The 20,712-nt window shown below is 36.9% G+C and overlaps 2 pseudogenes; both read right to left on the reverse strand.

Moving 5' to 3' along the window:
* Positions 1–278: 278 nt before the first annotated feature.
* On the reverse strand, positions 279–8,199 carry LOC131777088 (uncharacterized; annotated as a pseudogene).
* Positions 8,200–10,334: 2,135 nt separating this feature from the next.
* Positions 10,335–17,049, reverse strand: LOC131777050 (uncharacterized; annotated as a pseudogene).
* Between the last annotated feature and the right edge of the window lie 3,663 nt (positions 17,050–20,712).

Consider the following 20,712-nt stretch of genomic DNA (forward strand, 5'->3'; position numbering starts at 1 on the left):
AGTTCAGTCTTAGATTTTGAGGGTTTACGTGCATCAAATACTCTGCTACGGACCAAGTTATCATTCAAAATAATTTTTCTTATATTCATCTTTTTCTTATTTACTTTTGGGGTGTTACTAGTCGACTTCAATACTATTTACTCAGTTTTGTTGCTCGTTTTTTTGGTTACTAAGTCAATATCAGTTTATTATCAGTTACCATGGTTTGAAATGAAAAAAAGGTACTATATCTTCGTGAAGTTCACAGTTATTTCATTCACGACAGTAAACACACAGTCAATAGTTTCTCCCTCGGATTTTATTTGCTTCAAAGAGAAAATTATAACACAAGAGAACTTAGATATCAAAAATACTATGGGAGTAGCACAATACGCTAAGGCGCAACCAGTTTGTTGAATAAAAACGGTACGACAAGTTAAAGAACTTTGTAAGTGAGATTTTTTTTTGCTAAAGTTATTCCATGTCCCAAAGAGGAAATGACCATAGCCTTTTAAATGAAACAAACGAATCTACATTTTTTCTTTCGTTATTGTTTTCGATGCAAACTGACTGTTGCATATCCAGAGGGGAAAAAAGTAAATGTGGCTCTCCATACCAGCCCTAAAGAGAGAAAAAGCAATATTTTATTATCTATCAAAAATTTTTACACGAGGTTGCTTCACATGGGCCGACCGTTTCGAAACGGGCCTTGTTTGTTGGGAGTTAAAACCAAAGACTTTCAGCTTTGCCAGCGAATCTCACCTTTATTTCGTTATCTATCAATAGCTTGATCACTAAAGTACGGTAAATACAATTTCCTTCCAGATTACTTCGAGAACGGTTAAAGTTTTCATGAACATAGCAAGATTTAAAATTCCTTTACTTACACTTCGTTACGGAGGAGCTTGGGAAGATTCGGCAGATGCTTGTGGAGGAGCCGCTTCCTTCAAATATTTCTCGATAACTGTACCGATTATGATGGCCCCTCTCATGTTATCTACTACGAACTGACCCACAGTAAGAAAGGCCTTGTCCACCTGACCTTCTTCCATGAACTTTTTAACTTTCGCTTTCATTCCTTTGAAAAAAGAACACGTTTCCTTTTAGCATATCAGTTATTATTGTTTTAGTTATTAGTTATTAACATGTTACTTCTCCCTATAATAGCAATAATGCATTTAGCAAACAGAAAATAAGATTACTCAAACTTATGAGGTAGAATTTGTTGTCTTGATCTAACATTAAACATTTTGTAATTGATTTATTAGGAAATGTGTAGCAGCTGTAGAGGGGAGAATCAACAATTACATCTTGGGAGTTAAAGGGTTTTAGTGAACCTTGGATTTTGTACAAGCAATTTTGTAAATCTAATTGAAGAAAGACGCGAGACGCTTTGAATACAGTTAAACTACACTTGAACTCATCCAAACGAGTTTTCTACTCATTATGCCTTTTTTCTGGAAATATAAGAGATTTTGCTGTGATCGCTTTACTTGGGATTGTAATTATGGTTCCAGGAAAGACGTCGTCAATAAATGAAAGAGAATACGGAAGTGTTTGACGATTGCCTTGTTGTTCAATATTTGGAATTAAAAGCTTTCTTCTCTACCAGTTTTTTTCTGCTATTTTGTGACATCATTATTATTGCTATGTTTATTCTTTGCATTTAAAAAAAATCTGCTAGAGACGACTGAGTACCAGAAAGTTACAAACCATAAATCGCTATGTCCAACTGGACCCTTGTAATTACTGAAGATTTGTAACTTCAGAAGGCTTTCTAGGCTTATAAAAGAAGAGGCACACATTCGAGGGAACACGTGACCAGGTGTCTTGTTTGGGGTACATGTAGATGGGTCCATAACTGGAAAAGAGGAAAGTGTGTGTAAGGGTGGGGCGGGGGACTTTGACGGACAGTTCATGGCGTTAGGTACATACCATCTTCAAATATCTGAGTAATATACTGTAGCTCTGCAGACTTTTTGTGAACCTTTACACCCTGAAAAATGGAACAAAATATGATTTAGGTCTTACTAAAGTACAGATCATAAACCTTCCCAGACGACTAGCATTACCATAACTTATTAAAAATTAAATCTGTGAGAATACATGTCTACCTCTGAACATAATTATCTAGCGGATGCGGATTCTTGGTAGTAATTTTGGACAGTTGAAAAAATATCCAAAGTACCACCAACATCAGGAGGGAGAGGAAGACAAAATACAAGCCCCATGGTGGATTTTCTCGATCAAAATTTAACATTTTGAAGCCAATTTTAATTTATCCACAAATAAGTTTAGCGAGTGAGAAGCTATAGCTGTATAAAATAAGATTACGGCATGAGTTGCGATGCACCTAACGGGTATTGTGATTGATACGAGATAAGTTCATTTTTCCAACAGCCATCCCTAAACCATAGAAAACATTGTAACAATACAGAAATTGGGATGAGTATTTACCTCATGGATGAGTTGTACAATTGACCGTATGAGTTTCACTAAAAAAGAGAAAAACCATTCCATAATGGTAAAAAAATAACTTAGGAAACAACAAAATGGGGCTTGGATCTGAAAAGACAAAATGACTTGACAGGCTCCCCTCAGGGGTACGATATCAGTTTTATAATAGAATAATTATTTCATTAAACCTCATTAAAACCTAAGCGTTTGGATATATGGGGCTTTTTTTCAGCTCTGCAACAGTTGGTGCAATGCATTTCCAGAAGATGACTCAAACTAAAATACAAGTAACCCTGATTGATACATATTTGATGGAGATTGAATTCAACGCAGATATGGATTATGTTTGCTTAACAGACCACAAAGCAAAAGCACAAAACAAGGAAAAAAAACCGATCTCACACTCTCTCATCGGAAAAACGCACCCAGAAAAAAAGGCTGGTAAACCAAAATATTGGCTCTCGTTCTTTTGCTGCAGTCTTCTCACAGGTTTTAAATTGAAATCAGGGAAGGTCTTTTGTTCGGTTCAATTATAAAACCCCTTTTTCACTTCGTCATCACTTCGTTTTTGCTCCTTTGAAATATTAATGGACGTAATTTGCTCCTCAGACAGAATAACTAACGAAATTTCGTAGAAAATTACGAGGAAATAATTGTCACTGTGGTCATTGTATGGTGAAATAGTCCTAACTTTCGTCTTAGACTTCATGCATGGAAGAAAAAACTAAGCAAAAATGCTAAAAACACGAGGCTTGCGAAAGTAAGGAAAAGTTTTACCTCAAAAGCTCGTACGCACCTTCACCGCAGTCGTTGTTGTTGTGATTCTCAAACACAAGGTCTAGTGCTTTTTCCTTGAAGCTTTTTTTTCTTTTTGGTCCAGCTCCTCTGAATAGACCTTGAAATCGAAATAATGAGAAAAATGATAAAAAAGAAATGTGGAAATGGGATTAATACGGATTGGAGGGTATCAAAGAATGCCATAACAGTCTATGAAACAGAACATGTTCACATGGTTCATGTCCGTAATTTAATATTTTTTATAGGTTGTTAGTATGAGGCAACCCTTCCTTCCTCTCTCCCACTGACGCGACAAAAATTTCTCTTTTCGTTAGTAACGACACGGATTTTGACAATGATGATAATAATTGTGATCGTGGTAGAAAAAATAAAGAAAGAGGAACAGAACACAGACGAACAATGAAACCGAAAGAAAAAGCCCAATACGTCAATGATCGTAAAATGAAGCTTCCTCTAACAACCCTAAGCACTGCTTTGATTGATTGTGCTGTTGGGTGTATTCCTGGTTAAAATTTTACAATGTCGTTACCTGACTTACCTCTCTTCATACACTGTCCACTGTTCACTGCATAAACGTATGGATTTATTTTCTTGGAGACATCAAATTTGCCACGAGGATCAGAATGGTCAACGTAATGGATTATCAAGTTAGCCAAACCTTAAAAACAACAAATGCTGAATATCAAAACATAAATACAATAGCAATGACGACAGAAAAAATATATTTCTAGAGATTGCTTGAAAAGTTTTCTAACCTGTGGTTTATACAGATATGGGAAAAAGGTTAAAATGCAAAAAGCAGACAAGCCAGAGAAAGAGACTTTCTCAGGAAACTAGAAATAGCAAAAGAGGTTAACAAACTTGGAGAATTGACAAAGATTACCTCGATAGATATTTTCCATACTTTGATAACAATAACAACAAAAAAACATCAAGCTTCTTAACCCTTTACACCCTAACATCAGTATGCATATTCTCCATACTGTTCTCTATACATTTCCTGTGGAGCTGAAAAGGAGAATTTGTTTAACAATGAAGAGGTACTTTATAGTTGGTGATCATGTTTGATTCAGGGGGTGGCATTGTGAGGAGAAATTAGATGCTAGTCACTCTTTAGAGGCAAAGGGTCAATGAAGAGGTTTATAAATGAACTAGGTGCTTTATTAGGGAGGGAAGATTTTAGTTTAGAGAGGGTAAGAAATTTTTCATATTCACCATCCATGTTAGTGTCACAGTATGTCTCAGCCAGCATCCCACCAATTTCCATTACAGCCTTTACACCAGGATGCTCCAAGAGATCGTGTTCAAAAGCCATGTGGACAAATGCTTCAAAAACGTCTAAAGGAAGGAAAAAGTATCGAATGGATTCATATGTTGAACACCCCAAAGAAATGAAATCCATGGCCGGCCGTTATTTTAAGAAACATTAAGCCTACTCCTCTGACACACACACACACGCACAGAAAAAAATGCTGTGATCTGCTCTCAGAGTCTCTTTGTTTTAGTGTGACCATGTTGCACTGAGGAACACAAGCAGCAACGTCTAAATACTTAGCTTTGCCATGCGTGACACCATCGGCCACAAAACATTAGCTGCTATGCGAAAATTTAATCCCCACCGTTAAATGCACAAGCCCTTTATCCAATAATTATGATATTAGAGATGATAAAAGAGTTAATAATTATAACAAATACCTTGTTTGTATAGAAGAAGTAAATACACGCGACAGATATTTGCACATTCAACATTCTCACCTGCTTGTTCGTCGAGTTCCGAATCTTTGAGAACCTGGCCCATTCTCTCTTCGAAATTTAAGTTGTCATTAGCCAACAACTTAATTAACTCTTATTACGTCATTAACGTTTCCGTGCTTCAACACGTTTAGGAAAGCTTCAGCATCAGCTGAAAATTTAAAGCATAAAAGCCTATTATTGAATACGAACTGAAGTACGATAAAGAAAACAAATTTAATAGCTGAAAAATCCTCGTGCAGTGTATTCGAAGTTTTTAAGCCCACATACAAATCAAACACGAACTAACAAAACAAAACAAAAACACAAAGCAAAGCAAAATAAACCAAAAAAAAATCATTCAAATGCAAAAAATACAAAATATGACACAACCCCCGACATTCACAAATATTTCAAGCTGCTCTTCTGATAAATTCAAATCCTTTAGCTTTGATAGAATGCCTTATATCCCCATGCTTCCATCTGAATTGGGATTCAACCTTAAACCTGACCTGAATGAAAAACATATCTCATCTACAAAAAAAATAGAACAGGCAGGAAAAAAGAAGATTGATCTTACTATCGGTACAGAGCTGCTGACGGTCGCAAATCAAGATGTTGTTAATTACCCTTATCCTGTTTGTCCTTAGCGTCCTTCAATGTTTTCAAAGCTCGCCTGATTTTTTGTATCTGCAATTCAAAAAAGGGAGCTATTATTGGTCCTCAAAGTTTATAAAACTAAATTTAAATTTTAAAACTAAAACTTTTGGTTTAACAATATTTTGTATTTATCCTAATTTTCATGTTAGTCCCAGACATAGCTGTATGTAATTAATATGAAAAGGATCTTCGCAGTTTCTTCACAAATATGTTTTGCATATATTTGCAGTTATGCAAACTGTATGTGTTCGAATCAAAAATTATTCATCAAAGACTCCGTCAAATGTTAAAAGTGAATTTCTTACCACATGGGCCAATGCAACCACTGCAGTTTTTTCGGGGTCCGGTACCGGTCCCGCTCCAAATTCCTCCTCCCCCACCTCGTGATGGTCATTCATTTGTTCTCCTTTCTTCAACAGACGAGCAAGGTGAGCTGTTGTCTCGGTTAGAGAAGGCTTTTCCATGAGTTTCTTGGCATTAATGGGCCCATCTGGGATGAACAAAATATTATGAGGAAATCTAAGTGATGGAGAGCAAGTCGAGTTTAGGGACGCGTTTAACAGGGCTTACCATGATCATGATTATCAATTTATGAACCAAAGGAAGCTAAAGATTCAGGGCCCATTTATATGGTCTCAAGTGTTCAAGACAACCCTTCCCTCCAGTTTCCCTGGCCGAGCTAACTTTTGATTGATTTCTTTGGACAATTCAACCAACCGTTCCGGCCTGAAACCGGCGAACTTGTCTCGGGGGCGGGACAACTCGATAGGGAGTGTTATCCCGCCTCAGCGAGACATCGTTTTCTCGCGTACACACTTCGGCTCGCCTGCCCGATAACCCGAGACCGTGTGTTTTAGGTGAGGGAAGAGACTGATGAGGGAACAGCTGTTACAACTCACAACTCCAGATAAACGCTCCATAAAGTAGTCTCGAGGGGGAGGGTTGTCTCGGGTACGCGATACCAAATAACTATGGCCGCAGTCGAAACAATTAGCTCTGTAGCTTTTTTTTCGTTGCATGAGCTACTAGCATAGAGTACTACCAATTGCAGTCAGTTTTTACCATCATTCACAAATACAACTATTTTTCTTGATTTTTGTATTCGTCCTGATGTTGTTTCGATTTTGGGTAAAGACAATGGCAGACGTCGTTGTAGTGTACAAAAAAAGGAAGATTTTGCTTAAGGCTTTGATTCCCTTATCAAAATAATTGGTGGCTCTGATCCATAGGTACAGATATTCTTTTTAACTCTCGCGGATTGCATTGCAGTTTAAAAAAATGGGATCATGTATACTGTTTTTGATTTACGGTCCCGAAAGATAAAATAATTGGTGTAATATTGTGCCGTGTTAATCTTAAATGAAAAATTGATACAATTTGTCGAGTAATGATTTGAAGAAAATTTTTAAAAACTTAAAAACGGTGATAGATTCGCGCAGGATCCATCAAAGAAATGATGTTTAAAAATAATTAAATGATTTTGATCCACCTTAACAACGATTTGCTGAAGTTTTACATTCGCAATTGATTACTAGTTAACATTTGTCTCCAGATCTATTTATAAACCTGATCAATTCTAAGAACAGTCGATCCTAGAGTCAGAATGTCTATTGTCCGAGCGAAACAAAGGGTTTTCCCTGAATGCGGAAAATTTGTCAGCCTCAAAGAATCCCGCTCAACAGAAACTCATTCATCCAAAAAGCCTTGATAACCTAAAAGAACCTTGTTTGTCAAAAACTCAGACTCTCCATTGTCGAAGAAAATCAGACGCACTGTCCTAAACGTGGAAAGAATGTTTGCAACCTTAAGCTCGTTATTTCGTATTCTAAAGGGCCCTTAATCTGAAAACACTTGACACTGTTGCCAGGCAACACAAGGAGGCTTTTGTCTAAACCGGAAAAAATGTCGGCCTCAAGGTAGATTTGGCTTGGAAAGCCTATTGCAGAATATGTTTTGTAACTTGAGATACAATAAAGCTGGTTTTTTTTCACAGAGTCGCAAGGTAGAAGGAATTTTTAAATTAATTTTGTCAATAGGACAAGTGAACCGAAATGAACCGATTTTTTAATTTTTTTTTTTTTTTTTTTTTTATCGCGCTGGTATGTGAGGCACTTTGTGCGCAAAGTTTTCTGGCATATGTAATTAATGGGAAAAAAGCATTAACAGTCCGTTGCAATATGCTGATTGATGAGAAAGTTAAGTACGATGAGATAGTTAAAATAAATACGACTGATTGGGCAGAAAAAAAATATCTATAAGTTAATCTCTACCGAAAAAAAAAGTTTTTACAAAATGATATCGACTCGTAGCTCATAAATAAGGTAAGAGAGAGATGTATCTTTGGTTAACTTATCAACAAATCAAACAATTATGTTTAAGTGAAAACATGAACATAAATGAAATTTACCTTTAAGCAAATGATGCAGTCTATTGGACCTCGCCGCTGAGAGATCAACCAGGTTCTTCAATGCACCAACAGTTGAGGCAATAAGCAACGTTGTCAGGATGAACTTCATTTTCTTCCACAGCGTGCACGATCAGCCCACCTCATGGAAAACTGATCCACACAATCTCGGATTTTGCTTTTGTGCCCGGTTCATCCATCCATTACATTGCAAAGTGTTACTAAGGTTTAATTTCTCCCTAACGCACCGAGTGTTGCACTCACTCAAGCGGTAAGTTGGTGATTTTTTTTAAAATTCTCCCTACTTTCTTCCATAGAGGTTTGTTGCGATGCGACGGGAGAGTCTATCTATTGACATACGATCAAATTATGTCCTGATCAATTAATTCTTTCAATTGTTTTTTGTTTTTGTTTTTTGTTTTTCAACTCCTGAGGGATTTCAATTTTTTTTCAAAGCGGAAAAAACTTCAATTCGTCACGCTAAAGTTTATCTACATTCGCAGCTTGACAGAAAATAATATAAAGCTTGCTTATGCAAATCTAGTTTTTGATTATTGATGTATATTCCAGCAGTTCTGAAGGAACAGAGAACTGATTAAGAGCCGTTAGAATGTTTAGCTTTGCATATTGTTATCAATCCCACGTAAGATGAGGTAACTGTTGTCTTGTTATGGCGTGACAGTTAGATTTTCAACGTAGATGCTAACTCAGTTCAGTGCATGGGAGGCGTGTGAAAAACTTACCAAGTGAGAGGCCTCATTTTAGTTTTGAAAATGGTTGGCATAAAATTTGATTTTTGCAGACGGCTTAAAGCCGGCTTGGGAGACAGAGCAGGTTGTAGCCTTCACCCCCTCCCCACCAAAAATATTTTGTGGGTTGAGGGGAGCTCGAGATCTCAAATTTCCATTACTTTAGGATTTGTTAAGCAATTTATTGGTTAGATAAATAGATAGGTCTATGTGTATGTTTTCTCATAAATCGCATTTCTGTCATTAAAGTATTCAAAACAAAGTTCCTAACCCAAATGCGGAAAATATCACGCTGATAAATGACTGTCTCGTGATATCGATCATCATTTTAAAGGGCCGTAGATTTCAAAAAACGCTAAGAACAAAACAGGAAGTTTCCTGAATGCGGAAAAAATGTCCCCTCCGAGTAAATTAAGGGGGGAGGGAACAGGTGTATTACAAAGCGGAAAAAACTCAAATTCGTCGAGGTAAAGATATCTTGGTTTTGTTTGAACAAATTTTGTAACTTAACAGAAAATGCACCAATATATGTGAATTAAATCTCCTGAATGTCCATGTATGTTCCAGCGGAAATGATCGAGAGCATTTTAAGTCATTCGTGCTCCTTCGATTCTTGCTGCATCATTGTTATTACGCTCCCACGTAAGGTGAGGTGATTCGGTAATGTTAGGTTATTGTTTTAAAGTCACAGTAATGACCCTTCTGCAGGCTTCAGTTTACTTTTGAAAGCGGTCGGCTTTTTCGGAGCTGGCCGAAAGCAACATGTCTGGTAAATCTGAGTGTTAGGAAGCACTTTTGAGTTTATAAATGACAAACAAAGTTCTAGACAGACGTAGCTGATGCTAGCAGTATGCAGGACGCGTGTCATACGAATTTCGTAATAGACCTCGCTCACGGCGGAGTCTGTGGCTCAGTGATAGAGGATCGGAGCGCGGAATCCGAAGGTCGGAGGTTCGATTCCTCATGGGGACTCAGAATTTTTCTTTGTCCCTCGCTCGTGACAAGAAGAAAAACATTTTTGTCAATTGTCATCACAAAGTCTTATGTTGGCAAATCAGTATGTAATGCAAAATTTGATGAAATGTTGTCTAAGATTGTTATCTCCCACCGTGATTAATTAATCTTATGGCTTTGTTCAAATTAAATGTAAAGCGCAAACTACTACAAAGTACTTCTAAAATCGAAGCAAGCTAGCGTAACTTTGAGATCGGAGGTAGGGAAATTACCGAAGCAGTTAGTTGGCCAAAAGGATAATTAAAGTTCGCTGTACAATAACAGAACTTTCTCAAATTGTGCGAGGAAAAACAGTTTTTGTTTACGTATGCTGAAAGACTGAAGGCTGCTTTAAGATTAAATCTAGATTACCTTAAAAACCGGGTCGATTTACAATGTTCCTATCTTAAGATAAGCGATTTAAAGTTTGATTGACAAGTATCACTAGGGAAGATTTGGTAAGTCAAGTGTAGAGAGACGCTTACTTTTAGTTCGCTCGCGAGAAACAGAATTCAGTAATGATACACAACAAAACAAAAGAGTTAGGAAATAATGAAATTTATTAGGATTTCAACCAAGCAATCATGAATTTAAGGCGATAGGTGTATATTAACAAAATATTTTGAACCCAGCGTATGTTTAATGTTGATAGTGTTTGGTGATTTATCAAAAATGTGATCCAACTTGATAGGCAAACCTGAAAATGAAATAAGAAAATCCAAAGGTTTGTGTTATACTAGCAGAAAATACCATTGCCAATGCAAATAAACATTACGCTAATTGTCTATAGGAGTGGACAGAAACTGAAATAAAGTGCGGTTCGAGGTCAAAACAGGCCAAAGGAAGTTGGAAAACAATTGAAGATCCAAAAATAAGTTTTCCTGCTTTAAGGAGTTAATCTAACATGAAAAAATCGGCAAGATTTTATTAAATGCTGTTGTTATTGCGTTATCTCTTTCTTTATCAAAATAAACGCATCTTTGTGATGAAATTTTTTTATCTATTTTTAGGAATCTCGAAGTAGAGTTGAATGCACACTTAAATGAAAATAGGAAACTTTACCTTACTCACACAATTACTTAATTAATGGCGAGAAGCGGGTTTGAGAGTTTCGGGGCTAGCTGATCCAGTTCCTCCTCCACGAACTCGGCAATCCTTTTCAACTTGTCACCTATCGTTTGCTCGCTCTTCTCCTCGCCAGGCCTCCTTCCGCTCTTCTCTTCCGCCCTTCTCCTCACCAGGCTCCTCGGTCTTCTCTTCGCCTTCTTCATTTCTTTATGCACAGCAAAGACCAATCAGAAGCGCTCTTCTCATGTTGTACCACAACATAGTCACCGACGACTAAGAAAGCTTTGTCTTTCTTATTACTTTGCCATATTTGCTGCTACGAGGCTTTCATCATTCCTGTAGAAGGAACATAGTATTTTAAATATACGGTTTTTTTGTTCAAAACAAAGAATCTTAGCCATTACCGAAGGTGGATAACTTTGAACAGACTTATGCCTTTCTATATAGAGTTTGTCCCAATCAAGGGGGTGGGGTATTCCCAATGATCTTTCAACAGAAATGTTACAACTAAATGTTTCACAAAACTTTTTTGTGGTTTGAATCGAATTAGTTTTTCAAAGAAACTTATTTTGCTTCCTTTGCTCCGAGGGTTCTCTTTGCCCAAAAAGAGTACAAAGTGGTTGTGTTGATACCAATATTTCAAAAACAATTTTTTGATGGGTATACTTGTCATTTTGTTTAATAAGTAGGGTCCAAGTTTCCCAACTTATAAAGTGTCTTTATAGGGTGTATATTGGGGTAATAACAGACCTTGAAAGCGTTTCCTCCCCTCCCCTCCCACCTTATGCAAAATTTGCACTTTTTTGGAGAGCTTGATCGCCTGGAATTGTTTTATGGAAAGAGATGAGGTCAGTCATTATTTTCATAATTGTTGTTGTTTTGTGATCGTGAAGACCATTTCCTTATCCTCGATATGTTATAATTAATATGTCGGAGTAAATGGGTTTTTTAAAACGTGTTATTTATTCTCGAAAAAAATTATGTATTGTTTTATATGGTTACGGTACATTATTGTCCGATACAACAGCCAACCAGCAGCTGAAGAAGTCTTGTGTCCGAATAAAGCTCTGACAAGTGAGTTAAACAGATACAGTGGGCATCATGAGTTCAAACATAGGGGGGGGGGGGGGCGTCTCTACTAACGACTCTCTTTATATTTAAAGAGGTTATTTATATCAATAATCGTTATCATCATCCATATATGAGAGACATGCACTGATGAAACATATTACTTACATCCAACAACGTGCTTACCGCAAATCTGCCGAATTTCACTAAAAGGAAAAGACAGCAGTAAAATAGTTTAGGAAAATCAATCTTCCCTTTTTATCGGTAAGGTGGCGGAGTTGCTCCAACTTCTCCCATTTACAACTTTACCCTTCTGTCTGTCCGTACTTAACGTTTATAGATCATGGTAGATGTTGTAATACAGTAATAACGAGCACTTTCTTTTACCTCGCAAGACCTTTGTAGCAATGCTCCTTACTTGCCATCCCACTATTTCTGATAATTTACGTCTTAAGAAATTGGCATTGGGTGCCCACTAATATCTTTAAATAATGTTTTTCCTTTATTCCTCATCACTTGTCGGATTGATATCAGTTAGTTGATTTTTTTAAGGAGAAATTCCTTCTGGGTCACTTTAATAGGGTTTATAGTAAAGGTAGGGTCAGAGTACGAAAAACGTAAAGAAGCAGACCTTCTTTGCAATTATGACAATACCAAGCTTGAGAAATCTGGCTTTCATTCATGCTTTTTTTGTCTGGTTTCAAGGACTGGATCAAATCTAGGAGACAAAGTAATGGTTGCAAATAAGATGATTGAATGTTATGCAGAGCCCTCCACAAATTAAATAATTCTCTATGCTCCTTTGTACGAGGCTCTCTGTGGGGATAACCGTCTCGTGGCATGTACCACGTTGAAACAATGTGGCCGTTAGGTTTTTCGTGAATATGACAAATCTTAACCGATAATTTTGTAGAAAAAAGGTGAACTGTAAAAAGACTTCGCTTAGCTAGACTTGGAAACTATTATAAGTAAGAAAATAAGGGGAATAAAAGCAGACTTTTGTTTGGATAAAAAAAACAATGTGGAATATTTCCGTAGAACTGGTAAGGAGTTTATAATGGTAGCTGTCTTTTAACTAATACAATAAAATGTAATGTTTAAATAAGGGAGGGGAAAATGGAGAATGATGTGCTGGCTTACTTTTCCTTGCAAAACTTGGCTCTTTTGGCTGTACAGGAATGGAATAAACCGTTGTTCCGCGAAGAGGTCGTCTTCACCGTCCTTGTCCTCCTTCTCTATCATTTTCCCCAACTATATTTAAGAGACCTAGAAAGGATGCAATCATTTTTACAATTTTAAATCACTCTGCATGCATAAATCGCGCAGAAAGGAGACTCTTTGAAATTGTTAAACAGACGGAGATGACCGCTTTAGTGAACACCAGAGAAAAGAGACTAACATTTCCGTGACTTGCAAGTTTTTTCTACACTCGTAGAAAAACTGTCATTTTTGTATTTGTTACCATGGTTCAAAATTAATTGTCACATACTTTTTCTAGCTAAAACTGCAAGTGTTTTTTTTTTTTTTCATTTCGTGGCTTTCAACTACCGTCTGATAATTTGTGCATTTTATCTTATCTTCTTCTTAACTTTCCTATTCTATCTCGATCGATGATTTCTTGTGACAGGGTTTGTGATTTGGCTTTGTGAGAAAAAACAGTTATAAATGAATAAAAAGTTATTTTGGGAACCTCCATTCTTTCAGAAAATGATAATACAGTACCACAAATTAAAAGCAGTAAAGCATGAGACCCATATCAATCAAATGTTATGCTTACCATCTAATTTGGTTTTCACCTGGGGCTACAATTCGGCCCACCAAAACCTCCAACTGCCATGATAGCCCTTGCTCCAGGATGGTTGTGAAGTCATTTTCATATGCGTACAAATGTGCCACAAACACAAATGCGTGGAACACATCCTTAACAAAGAAAAAAAAACAAACTGAGTCTTGGGTCAGGTCGTCTCTTTCTTGGGGCAAATTTCTGGTAAATCCTCTGTGGAGAGAGAACTTGTCTCACCTCTTTCATATTTCGATTTTGAACAACATTAAGTACCTTTAAGTGTTAAATATCATTAATGGCTTTATTGTAATAACCGATACAGAGCAATATCTAACGATACCCACAAATATTGCAAATGTTTCCAAAAAAAATTCTTGATTAGCCTAATGAGTTGTTTAGGTTTACCTCACTCTTGATTTTATAGAGTTGTAATCTTAAACTTTTATCATATTGTTATCAAAATTGACCTTTGGCCTCAATTATACTTTTTTTTACCATTTTCCATCTCGTTTTGTTTTTTTTTATTGTGGAATAGATGAATACCGTTAAAGGAAATCATTGCATTTTCACAAGAATAACTTGTATGGAATTTCTTACCAAAGCCGTATTTTCTCAAGCTGCTCCAATGACTTTCCCCATCATGCGGGTGAAATCCAGGTCATCCGAACTCAGGTGTTCCAATAAGCATGCAGAAAATTTGACACAAATCTAGGGCCCCACACAAATTTATGAATGGACACTTTTTTTTAATAATATAAACGTTTTAATGCCCATCTGGTATAAATTTTACGATAAACGCATGCACGACTCAAGTTTAACTTGTGAACTGAACGGGCCCATGTACCGAGTTCGAAATTATTCTACTCGGTGTGTTGTCATAATTTAAAGACAAAGTCCTTGTTTTTGTTCTACGAATTCTTGAATCAGAAACAACACTACATACAACAACAACAGCCAAGAACGAAAAACCAGATAGATACATTTTCCAGTTTCTTAACTGAGAACAGCCAGCAAAATCTCCAAACACAACTCAAAACGTGGAATGAGAATCCACATTTACCTGATTGATTTGCATTGCGGGCAAACGGCCAGTTTGAGGAAGATGACAGCGTTTCGTGCAGTTTCATTTACATGATATCCCAAAAGTTTTTTTGATGGATTCATCATCCTTGCCCCATTCTTGATCGCTTTTACAAGCTTCCTGTGCATACCTCTGAAAGATGTTTATATTCATTCCCAGTTAGAGAAATGATCAAGTTTATTTCATTGTGCTTTTGAAAATAAAAAGCCCTGTCCAGTTAGTTTTGTTCGTCCTTGTGGCAGAAAGGTTTTTATATAAAACTTTTGAAAATATACTTAATTAGAATATCGCTGTTATTTACGAAAATTAATTGTTTGTTTGTGTTTGTTGGTTTGTTTGCCTTGTTTGTTCTTTTAACTTTTATTTCCGTTCTCTAACTAATTACTTTGTCAAACGGTATTATTTCCTCGACAAAGTGACACAAGTTAACCTTAAAATACACAAGTTTTGTTGTCCGATTGTGGTAGAAAAGGTCGACAATCTGCAGGGGCGAAGAGACGTGGAATGTTTGAATATAAAGATTACCGTGATTTTTTTTTGGGTCCCTTGCCTCCTTCCGTATTTTCAAAGCCTGGTATGATAGTATGAAGCGGCAGTTACAAAGAAAAATAGTTAAGTTAAACGGTTTCAGAAACTTGTTGACACCTTGTAACCATTGTTTGACAAAATAAACTAGGCTGACAAGTTTACAGGGGCACGAGAACAAGGAAAAAGGAAATTCCTTGCACGGTACAGGAAAATATGGGTCAGAAATGGAAACAAAAGAATAAAAAGTGATCCTTTTTCGTTGGTTCAGCAGAGTCAACTGTTTTACCCTCATCACCTCTTGCCCCTGTGTATCAGAACGCACTCAACCAACCCTATTCCTTAGTCGGTTAGACCCAAAGAAAAGAAATATGTGGTTTTTAAATTGAAATGCTTAGTTCAAATGGATTGCCAGGGAGGCGACAGTTCAACAATGGACAAACATGACTTAAAAAAGTCCACCGAACCCATCATTGAAGAAGACTCGTGTAGTACTCGAGCCAGTTCCCGGCTGCATATTCCCAACTCTGTTAGCTCGCCAGTCAGAAGTCATTTAGGTTGCAGTTCTTAACACAATTATCATCTCACCGATTCAACTAAATCCTCGATAGTTTCTTTAAATGGAGGTGGTTTCCCAGCTCCAGAGCCTTCTGGTTCCCCTGACCCTTCTCCACTTTCCTCTTTCTCCTCGCCATCGTCGCTCATGCGCAGATTTCCAAGGCCAGGCTTTAATGACTCGAGCGATCCTTTGCTTGTGAACTTTCATCTGTCAAATGAAACAAAGAACATTTTTTAACAGAACTAAAATTGTTCTGTAAAACTTCAGAAAGCGGCGACTCCCACGAAGCCTTAATTCGATAGAGGAGTGTTTGACGCAAAGGAAACGACACAAAAAAAACGAGCAAAAAAGCATCAAGGTTATATTCATATAAATAAACGGTCACGTGGTACTAAAGAATTCTTGTAGCTCTGATAATCCCTTTTGAAAAATTATAAACCTTGGCGCATGCCTGAATTTTCCTGAGCGGTAAATGGATCGTATTGTCAATATACGGGCATGTCAGAATTTTACTATTCTCAATTTTAAGAAAGTAAAAATTTCTTTTCGAACTTGGTGCAGATATTCGTCGATTACTTGTATTGGGTTCCTTGGGCTTACTAGATTACTTTCGATAGCCTCTGAGGTGAAATAAGATTTAACAAAACCCTCAGGAGATTTAACCAGTCACGAACTCAACAGTCGAATTATTCAATCGAAAACATGTTGAAGTTCCTGAGGAATCTTTCGCTGCAGCTGTTGAACCAGAAATTGCAAGTTCGAGCGAGCGAAATCAATAGAAAAAAAAGTGGAATTAATTGGGGCGTAACCCTCCGAGACTAATGGGCCGAATTTGTTATTGCTAAAAGCAATTGATTTTGCCAGCGAAATCTCGCCATTTATAGCTACTAAGCATATGATTTTCAGACCTGACTAGTAAACAGTTTTAGCGTTGCAGCATGTAGCTGTTTGCAGAAAGTACGAGCAAGCGAGAACTATGCCTATAAATGCTTTAGTGAATAGCGAACGAAGATTTGAGGTCTCGCACCAGCAAAATTTAACTCCGAGGTAAATTGCAGAGTGCTCACCGTTCAGCAAGTTATCAAGCAGTTTAAAATTCTGTTCGGGAAGGCCGACCCACTTATAGATATCAGCAGTTGCAAAGGCGAACAGCAAAAACCCAATGAAACCCTTCATCTCTCCAGACTCTGTTCTGCCTGCATGTTAGTTAAAAGGATGGCTATCTAGAGCAAAAACTTAGCTTTTATACATCAGTTGATTACGTCATTTTTACCAGTTTTTTTTAAAAGCTATTGTCACAGAAGTTAAATTAAGTACGTTTCTTTAGGTGTTAATTTATCAGCCAGTCATTAAATCGCTTTTTTAGGAATGAAGTGCATTCTTAGATTCGATTGAATGGTAGTGCTGCAGACCACGCATATTCGAGCATACGTCTTAGGAAAGGGATGATTTTTAAGTGGTTCTTTCTTTTACTCAGGTGGAATTTACTTGGTAAAATTTTTAGTGCACCGAGAGAAAAGTGAGCAAGGATATTTTTAGGTACGGTGCGAGAAATGACGGATCATGGTTTCAGTTGTTACCTTCTCAGGGGTATTACATCACTTCTTGAAAAGAAAAATGTAATCCTTTGTTGTTTGACAACAACTTTGGCAATATCTATCTGAATATCCTCAAATCAGGAATGGACAATGGCAAAGTTTTCTGCAATTTCAAATCTTAAAAATAGACCTTAATTGAAGGAACTATGATAAACTGTTACTTTGATCCAAAAGAGTTCATATATGCCAGAAATTTCAAAGTTTGATCAGTCACTTAAGCCAAAATCGAAAAAAAAATCCTACTGCTACCTCTCATTATTGTTATGGTAATTGCACCGTATGAAAGAATCTTTGGATTAACACATTCACATCAATTGTTCAAGGCAGGGGTGAAAAAGAGGAAAAAGGGAAAAAAGATAAAATGCACCGAAAATATTTGAACAAAAGCAAGCATTCCGACAAACCCTCCCCCCGGCAACACTTGTAATTACTGAATGTGTATAAAAGCAAACCAAACAGACGAAAGATACAATTGACAACACACCAATTAGGCCTAGATTTTGTAAGGCTATTTTTTTCTTACCTTTTCTTGTAGATTTTTTATCCACACTGACATCGTATATTCCCGGTATAACCGCACCCGGAGATAAATTTAAGACTCGCCCGTAGAGTCATATCAAGTTGATCTGACACGAACGTCTGAAAAATAGTTAGGGTATCTTGAATAGAATTTCGAGAGCTCAGAATTTACAAAAGGACCGCAACTTGGATAATATAAAGCGGTTGTTTATTACCGAGTCAGTGATAAAGAAAGAAATGTATTGCACATGGGAAATTTTCCTAGCTCCTAGAAGCTTTCTGTTTTAACTAAAGTACTCCTAGGCGTGGGCTGAATTCATGGATCGCTATGACACAGAAAATTGCCATCCACAAATAGAATGAAGAGAAAACGCGAACTGGCTGACCGAGATCTAAAATGTTCACTCTACGAAATAAATGACGCACAAATGATTCCTGTTGACGAGAGAAAATAATGCTCCCACCATTTTCTCATGCTGTTAGTTAAGGCGAGCTCCACCTTCCTTTTTACGCATTTTATCATGTAAGGGATTTTTAAAAGGAAAAAAAAGATCGTCCTTGGAAAGCCTGAATGCTTTCAAAATGAACAATTGTTTAACCTTGTGAGAATAAAAGCACTTCTTAATTTCGGTGCGGACACAATTTGTTTAGGTACTTTCACACCCAAAAATAGGCCTGGGAAAGTGTGCAAAGTTTTCCAGCACGTAAGCGCAATTTTTTTATGAGAGACATAAAGACATGACATAATTCTCAAGGGATTATGTCATGATAATTCCATTTTCGCAAGATCCAGGATAATTAGTGTTCGCAGAAACCTCGGGAACAAACTGATGGAAAAAGGACAAAAATTATCACACACCTTTGCAGCTGTACGCTGACAGGAAGGCACTCAATTAAGCGAATATTTTGAAGTCGAGCAGTTAGTTTTGAAAACTAATAGACGATTGGTTATCTGAAATTAAAAATACCAAAGTGGGTAAATATTTTTTGAAAAGGCTTTTGTCATGATGGTCCAGGAAAGGGATCTTTTCTTTAATATAAATTTAATTTACAACAAAACTTTAAAAGGTTTGTACAAACAATGGAGTGCACAGTTATTTTGTTTAATTTCGGCTAGTTCCAAGTGCAAAAAATGCAATCAAGTGAGAGCTGTTTTAAAAGCGTTTTATTTTCTCTGCATCTTCCTCTCCAACATTGAGTATGAAGTAATGTGAAAAGAACGTAGAAAAGAGAACAGTTATGACTGTTCGCCGTCTTAATTGCTTCTCCAGCCAAGAGCGCTGATTGATAATAATGAGAGGACGAATAACAATAGCGAAAAAAAAGTATTTTTTTATTTTTTCTTCTTTTTCGCTTTTGCTCTTGTCATAGATTGCATGATTGTATGCGGTTATTAATTTTTTGTTTCCATATGATTGAACACGCCTTTCAAAGTTTACCAAAGGAGACCAGGCTCGAAAAACATTCCTGAACATTCCATGTTGGAGCTGTTTTCAGTTTAAGAAAATTTTGAACTCTTCGTGAATCTTGATTTTATTAATTAGGTTTACAAAGTGACTGACAAAATAAACAAAGGATTATCTGTGTTGGATCTTGGGCGTTTTAAATGTGTTTTGTATTAGAGTGCAAATACAGATCGCATGCGAAAGAGCGCGGTAAATGCAGGAGAGGTTGGGAAAGATTAGACTGTACTGCATCTGGACAAGCTTTGATAACGTTGGCCTGACCTCCCTCGAAGACGAAGAAGTTTTCTGAACTATCATTTTGAACCGGGCCAATCAAAAATGTTAATCATTACGTCATGGTTTACATTCCGACATATAAATGAACTTATGAAAGGTTCATTAGCTACAGTTCTTCCTGACCTGCTCTCGGAAGGAACCAAAGAGCTACTCCCCCAGCATCAAAAATGAAAAGTTTATCTGCACTTTTATTGTTATGCATAGCTGTGGTGCAAATCCACAGTTCGTTTACGCCTTTTGAAGACATCACCGAGATAAAATTGAGAGAATTCACACAAAAATGGAATGAAGGTAGATACATACCACGAGGATTGATTCCTTTATGAAATTTTAGAGAAAGCATATAATTTGAAAGATTGCTATTTGGATAGAACTGTATTCGCTGTTATAAATGAAAAAGAAGAATATTTATAATTTTTTTCATGAAACCCCAAAATCTTAGTATTAGCCAGAGATCAATCGACGTACGCGGATAACTCGAGTGAAGCCTTCAAAAATTGGTTAAATTTAGCAGATGCTTAGACGATTTCAGATCGATCGTTCAGCTTTCAGAATGAGCACTCAAGATGCATGTATTACGCGCACGCGTTTGGAACCGAACGCGCGTTTCTCGCGCGTTATGAAAAATCGTCACTCTTGGCACTTGTTGAACTTGGCTAAAGGTTTGTTAACTTAAATACTCTATGTTTCCATCTAATAGTTGAGGATTCCAACAACAAGCTAACAACCAAACTAGCAACAGTCCTCGCTGAAGGAAAAAGGGAGGAAAATCACGACAAACCTGATCCAGAAAAAAAGAAAGATTTGAAAGCATTGGAGGATATAGTGGAATCGGTAAGATTAAGTTGCAAAGAATTAATCATGCTGTGAGAAATACTCGCTGACTTCGTGCAGCCAGCTTTTAAGTCACATTGTTCCTCTGGAAAACAAAGGACGCTAATAATTAATTTTATTTAGGTGAGCCACGGAATATTCAACAAATTAAACAATATTCAATA

This window comes from Pocillopora verrucosa, chromosome 9 (genome assembly GCF_036669915.1).
Source record: "Pocillopora verrucosa isolate sample1 chromosome 9, ASM3666991v2, whole genome shotgun sequence".
Taxonomy (NCBI): domain Eukaryota; kingdom Metazoa; phylum Cnidaria; class Anthozoa; order Scleractinia; family Pocilloporidae; genus Pocillopora; species Pocillopora verrucosa.